General features: G+C 54.2%; 1 long non-coding RNA gene across 1 annotated transcript in view; it reads left to right on the top strand.

Moving 5' to 3' along the window:
- The first annotated feature begins 507 nt into the window (after positions 1 to 507).
- Positions 508 to 6,000, top strand: part of LOC134986497 (uncharacterized) — a 46,393-nt gene continuing 40,900 nt past the window's right edge. Inside the window, exon 1 of the long non-coding RNA XR_010192371.1 lies at positions 508 to 576. This is a non-coding gene — a long non-coding RNA (uncharacterized LOC134986497). The remainder of the gene's footprint in view (positions 577 to 6,000) is intronic.

Below are 6,000 nucleotides of genomic sequence, written 5' to 3'. Positions count from 1 at the left end.
AAAGGCGGGGGTGACAGATGCTGGCCAGAGAAAGAACGGAGGGGGGGCGGACAGATGCTGGACAGAGAGTGGGGGTACTGATGCTGGCCAGAGAGAGAAAGGAGGGGAGGGGGAGGGGGGGTAGATGCTGGCCAGAGAGAGGAGCGGGATCAGATTCTGGGTAAAGAGACCAAGGGGACAGATGTTGGGGAGGGGGGAGGGCAGATACTGTGCACAGACTTTACATAGAAAGATTGCAGCATGTACAGTAGCAGTGAGAGAGACAGAGGCTGCATAGAGAGGTTGCAGAGTTAGGCAGGAACTATGGAGACAGGAGCAGTTACTGTGGAGACAGAGGAGGCAGGCTTAATACTCACAGACAGGGGCCATGCTGCGAGATCCTCTTTGTTCCAGGGGTCAGAGGAGCATGTGACAGCTCCTCCAATCAGGGGCTCTTCTAATCAGCATGTGCCGAGCTCCTCCAATCACAGCTCGGCACATGATCTTCTGACCCCATTGCTGAGATCAGGGAGGAGGAGATTGAGGCTCGGAGCGAGATGCAGGGACTTCCTCTGCTGCTGCTGCTGCTCTCACACAGTGAGTCATATATGATCTAATTCCCCTCCCATCCCTGTGCTCCCGGCACCGCTGCTTGTCATGCAGTGTGAGGGCTGTAACACACACTCCGGTTTTTCCCGGATGGCAAAAAGCCGGACAAACTTTGTCCGGCTTTTTGCCATCCGGGAGAAACCGGCAGTGTCTGTCACACAGGACGGCTTTGAGCCGTGTGTAATGCTGTGCGCATGCGCAGCATCAGACACGGCTTGGGAAAAAACCGTTGTGTGTGAAAGCTCCCCTTCACACACACGGTTTACTGGCTGCAAAGACGGCCCAGCGGCCGCCCGGCAGCCGGACCTTCCAGTGGTGAGACCCGGCTGCAACCCGGCAGCCGGGCCGGGGCCGTGCAGTGTGAAGGGACCCTACCCCTCACACTGTTAACTACAATGCCGGCACGGGAAAAAGCCGTCCGGATTTTTCCCGGCCGGCAAAAGCCGGGTAGTGTGTTTTAGCCCTGACAGGCGTAGCGGCAGCCGGTAGCAAAAGCAGCAGAGTAGCAGAGCAAGGAGAGCGCCTCTCTACTTTGCAGACTCTGCTTAGTGGGTATCGCCGGGAATGCCCGCAGTGCTGCCAGGCGCCTTCTGATGTTTCCGACACCTGGAGCTTGCGCTCCAACAGAACCGCCCTCCCTACGCCCCTGGGTGTGACATCATGTCTATATTTGCTAGAACATTCAGGTTCAAGAACAACAGTACTTTGCTCAAGATATGGGGCAATATTTGTCAATGCCTGCATAAAATCCCCAGTAACAAGCATTTTCATAGCCACATATCACTACAAGAAGAAATTCATTATTGGGGCAAAGTATAAAGAATACATGCCGGGACTTGGTCTTCAAAATGAACCCATCCTTTGTAAAGTTTAAAAGGTAAAGCGATTGCAGCAGCCATTACTGGAGAGGAATCCAAAGAATGCCTCTGAATACTTGTGATATTGCAGCCTTTAGGCTACAATGGCTAATGTCATCAAAAGATGGAGTTTACTATTGGTAGGCAAATTTGATGAAATTGGCTAGATCGTAGTCCCCATAGACTTTTCTGGGGACTACACTTTCAATCGAAAATAGAGGGACTACAGCATAGTATCTCCTTAATACATTTGGGAGAAGCTTTATTAAATGTGAAAATCCTCTAAAAATAGAAGTGCTTCATAAATAGACCCCACAGAGTTAAAAGCAAGAGGAAAAAAAAAGTTGCTTCCTCTGATGGAAGGGGATAAGGAGATTAAATTATTCCTTGCTGAATTACATCTTGGTCAATTAAAATGGGTTTCTCATTAGGAGACAAGATACTCCAGAGAGTTTAAAAGGCTGAAGATTAGATATAAGATTTAGACAGATACTTCAAATCTTCATCACATGCAGGATTATTTTGTGCTTTATCTCCATGGTGCCTATAATCAGTGTAGTATTATGGGTGCAGGGTTTGCAGTGCACATGGTCACAGGGGGCCCAAACCAGGGAGCACTGTGCCACCCACCCTGCAGTCATGAGTAAACTTATTAAAATAGTTGCAGTAATGCATACTGGAACTATTAGTACCTACCAGTATCGATTTTGGATTCACACATGCTGCATCTCTCCTCCCAGAGCCATAACTAGACAATTCAGACTTAATAACTCCTCTGCGTTTTTGCAGATAGCGATCAGATAGCCGCTGCCCATAGAGAGTGAAAACCCACCACGTGCAAGTGTGCGGATCCATGTGTACGCCGTGTGAAAACTTGCAATCTGCAAATCCATTCACAACTCGCTCACCATCAAATGTTTTTTTTTCCAGTCTGTGCGTAGCCCGGGACTTACTCCTACAGTGGGATACAAACAGGCTGATTGGGGCCGGAGCTGACATCACACACCCTCCTAAAAAACGCTTGGAAACGCCTGTGTTTTCCTGACACTCCCAGAAAATGGCCAGTTACCACCCCCAAATGTCTCCTTCCTGTCAATCAACTTGCGTATGCCTAGTCATCGAAATTTTCGCACCATTCTTTCACAGTTTGGCCTTGCACCTGCACATTGCAATCCATACGCAGTCGTTCGATAATCGCCCGTCATGTGAAATTGCACAACAGCGATCAGGTCTGAATCAGGCCCTTTGGTGCCCTGTACCAGAGAGAGAATTGGTGCCCGCTCCCCCCATACTTAAAATAGGAACAGGGCATGCCTAAGGCACGTGTCAAAAATAAAGGGGCATGGCTTCATGGGGAAGAGGCATGGCCACAGAATACTACCAGTACTATCAGTTATCTACATTACACCACACAGTAGTAACCCTTATACACATTTTGCCATGGCAGAACCCTTTACATACATTATGCCATGGTAGAGTCCCTTGCACATGACACCACATTAGAGCCCCTTACATTGTACGGTATCCGGACTCCAGGTCGACAACAAAAAGGTCGACACACCTTAGGTCGCCGCCAATTGGTCGACACACCTTAGGTCGACATGGACAAACGGTCGACAGGAACAAGGTCGACATGGAAAAAGGTCGACATAAGTTTTTCACAATTTTTTTCTTTTTTGGAACCTTTTCATACTTAACGATCCACGTGGACTACGATTGGTGTGAGAGGTGCGGCTGCGGGGTGCGTGTGGTGCCTGCTGCCATGCAGGTGTAGACTCTGTACTCACCAGGCACCGCTCTCTCTCACCTTCAGGTACCGGAACATTCAACGGACCTGGCAACTCTTCCGTCGGACCCGGACACGACGACCTAGGAGGAAAGAGATTGCTGAGTGCCGTCCTCCTACCTGTGGACCGAAACGCCCTCCGACCTCTAGAAAAATAGTACTTTCGGGCTAGGTGGGGGTCATCATTGGCGTCCGCCTCAGAGCCCGAATTTCACCTATCGGCACTTTCGCACCAGGTGGAAATTCCGCCTTGCACAGCCGTGCAAGGCTCACCGTTGCCCTGAAGGAAGGGAGATAGAAAGAAACACAACCAAACACTCAGACCGTGGTTACTCACCGTCTTACACTCCGGTACTCCGATCTTCTCCAGTACAGGTCCCTGTAAGGAGGCAAAAGAAAGAAACAGCCGTGCAGGGCCTAACTAGACCTAGTGTCACACCTTATACTAACTATAACGGCAGAGCCCTCAAACTAGCTCTGTGGGTGTGGTGCGACATAACTATGCACAAACATTATAACAGCAATTCGCCCTGCACGGTAACAACACACATCGGAAATACAATATAAAACGGTGCTGTCCCTTTTTAATCCCTATCTGCCGCTGGAAGGGGGTGGGCACCGCACGGCCTACCCACCTCCTGCGCCTTCCCTCATGTGGGCCTCAGCTCTGCCTTCCTAAATACCTCGGGGTGGCCTGGGCCTAGTGCCCAGGGCCACCTGTACTCACCTCGGGGCTCTTATTCACTGGGCCTAGCGCCCCCTAACTGCACACAGGCCGGAGGCCTGACTTCGCCCACGGGCCTAGCGCCCGCCTAACATGCTGCCCGTTGGGTGACCTGGGCCTTGTGCCCAAGGTCACCTTATCGTATCCCTAATGGCCAAAAATACACTAGGGCCTAACGCCCTCTAACGCCCACAGGCCTATTGCCTGATTTGTCCCCCCGGGCCTAGTGCCCGCCTAACTGGTGCCGCAGGAGTAGGGTGGCTTGGGCCTAATGCCCAAACCACCTAATCAAATGTTGGGCCCCAAACTCCTAGCTGCGCCACAGGCCTAGTGCCTGAATTGTGCCCACGGGACTAATGCCCGTCCCTGGTGGTCGAGGGAGGAAGAGGGGAGGGGGGGACGGATAGCCTCACTGAGGCCTCACCTAATCCGGGGGTCTCCACCGTCTTCTGCCGCTGTCCCGTCCTGGCCAGCGGCGCCTCCGACTCTTCTCCGTGTCCAGCCGCCGCTGGACATCTTCTTCAAGGGGCCTGGCGTCTTCTGGCCTCTTCCGCGGCCTCTGGACCTCTTCACCGCTCTTCGGCGCGGCCCGGCATCTTCTCCCGGCGTCTTCTCTCTTCTTCGCGCTCTTCCGCGCGCCCCGTGGCCTCGGCTCCCGACCGGCGTCTGACGTCAGACGCCGGGGGCGGGGCCTATGACGCAGCGAGCGCCGATTGGCTCGCCGCGTCTTTCCCTGATTGGCCGCCGCTCCGGGAGCCGCGATTGGCTCCCGGAGGGCGCCAACATTCAAACCCCTCCGCAGCCTCTGGTCCGGTGCAGGGAAAAGGGTAATCCCTGCACCGGACACCCGCCGCCGCCACGCACACAGCGCTGCTGATGTGCCCGCAGGGCACATCTTTACATTTCCCCCCCCTTTTTCCTTTGTAGTCCCTACAAAGTTCCTCACGACTTCCATTGTCCGCGGGTCAGGGAATTCCGAGGTCCCTCCGGCGAGGTTGTGTTCGAGGGCCCAGCCTGGACCGGCCGTGACCCCACACCCTTCCTCCTCCAGCTTCGGGTTCCTCTTACGTCCTGACCTCCATCGGCGGATCCTCTGGGGGAGGGGCATCTCCTCAAGGTCGCTCGACGTTGGCCACCAAGGGGAATCTTCCTCCACGGGGACAACGGTCACCCACTCTTGACCTCCGATATCGTCTGTGGCTTCGTCTCTGTCTTCCGGGTGTGGTATCGACCACCACCCAACAGCGGAATCCTCCGGGGCATCCGTTTCCTCCCGGGCAACAGCCACCACATGTCGCATTTCCTCGTGGGGCATCTCCAAAGGTCCTGTGTCTTCCTCTGGAACGGGTCCTCCCACGGCATCGCGATCCTCTCCCCGTACGTCCGTCCATCTCGGCACTCCCGGCAGGTACTCTTGCTCCAGGACTATCTCCTCCTCTTCACGGAGGGCATTCAACTGGGAGCATGACTCCACCCGATCCTGCCAGTCACTCTCGTCTGCGCTTCCGATGCCAGAGTCGTCCTCCATCTGTTCTGGGAGTGATTCGTCGGCGGACAGCTCACCGTAATCCGAGTCTTCCTCCGATATCTGGACTGGGGTATTATTTTCCTCCTCAGCGTACTTAGTCCTTTCCGCTGGCACCTCTGTTTCCTCAGCGTACTCCTTTGCTTCCGCTGGATTCTTTACTTCCTCAGCGTACTCCTTCGCTTCCGCTGGCATCTCTTGGTACCCAGGACACTCCTGTTCCGCACGTCCTGGTCGTGGACGGTTCTGTCGCGGGGAGATCCCGGACGTCTCAGTCACTGGGTCTTCACGCTTTTCTTCGCAGCGTGGTCTCTTCACCTCCCAGTCGTCCACCTCCGCCTCATGCGGGAAAGGATTCTGCCTTACTGGGGTCACTTTCTTGGGACAGAGAAGGTCCGCGGCATCTTCCCAGGGGCACTCACTGGCCGCATGTCCTGGTCGTCGACACTTCCAACAAGGGAGGGCCACTGCCACCTTCTCCAAGACGGGTTCCTGGTCCACCTCCTTCACTGGGGAATCT

Source organism: Pseudophryne corroboree, chromosome 2 (assembly GCF_028390025.1).
Source record: "Pseudophryne corroboree isolate aPseCor3 chromosome 2, aPseCor3.hap2, whole genome shotgun sequence".
Classification (NCBI taxonomy): domain Eukaryota; kingdom Metazoa; phylum Chordata; class Amphibia; order Anura; family Myobatrachidae; genus Pseudophryne; species Pseudophryne corroboree.
Note: the sequence above shows the minus strand (reverse complement) of the source record. Positions and strands in the feature narration are given on the sequence as shown.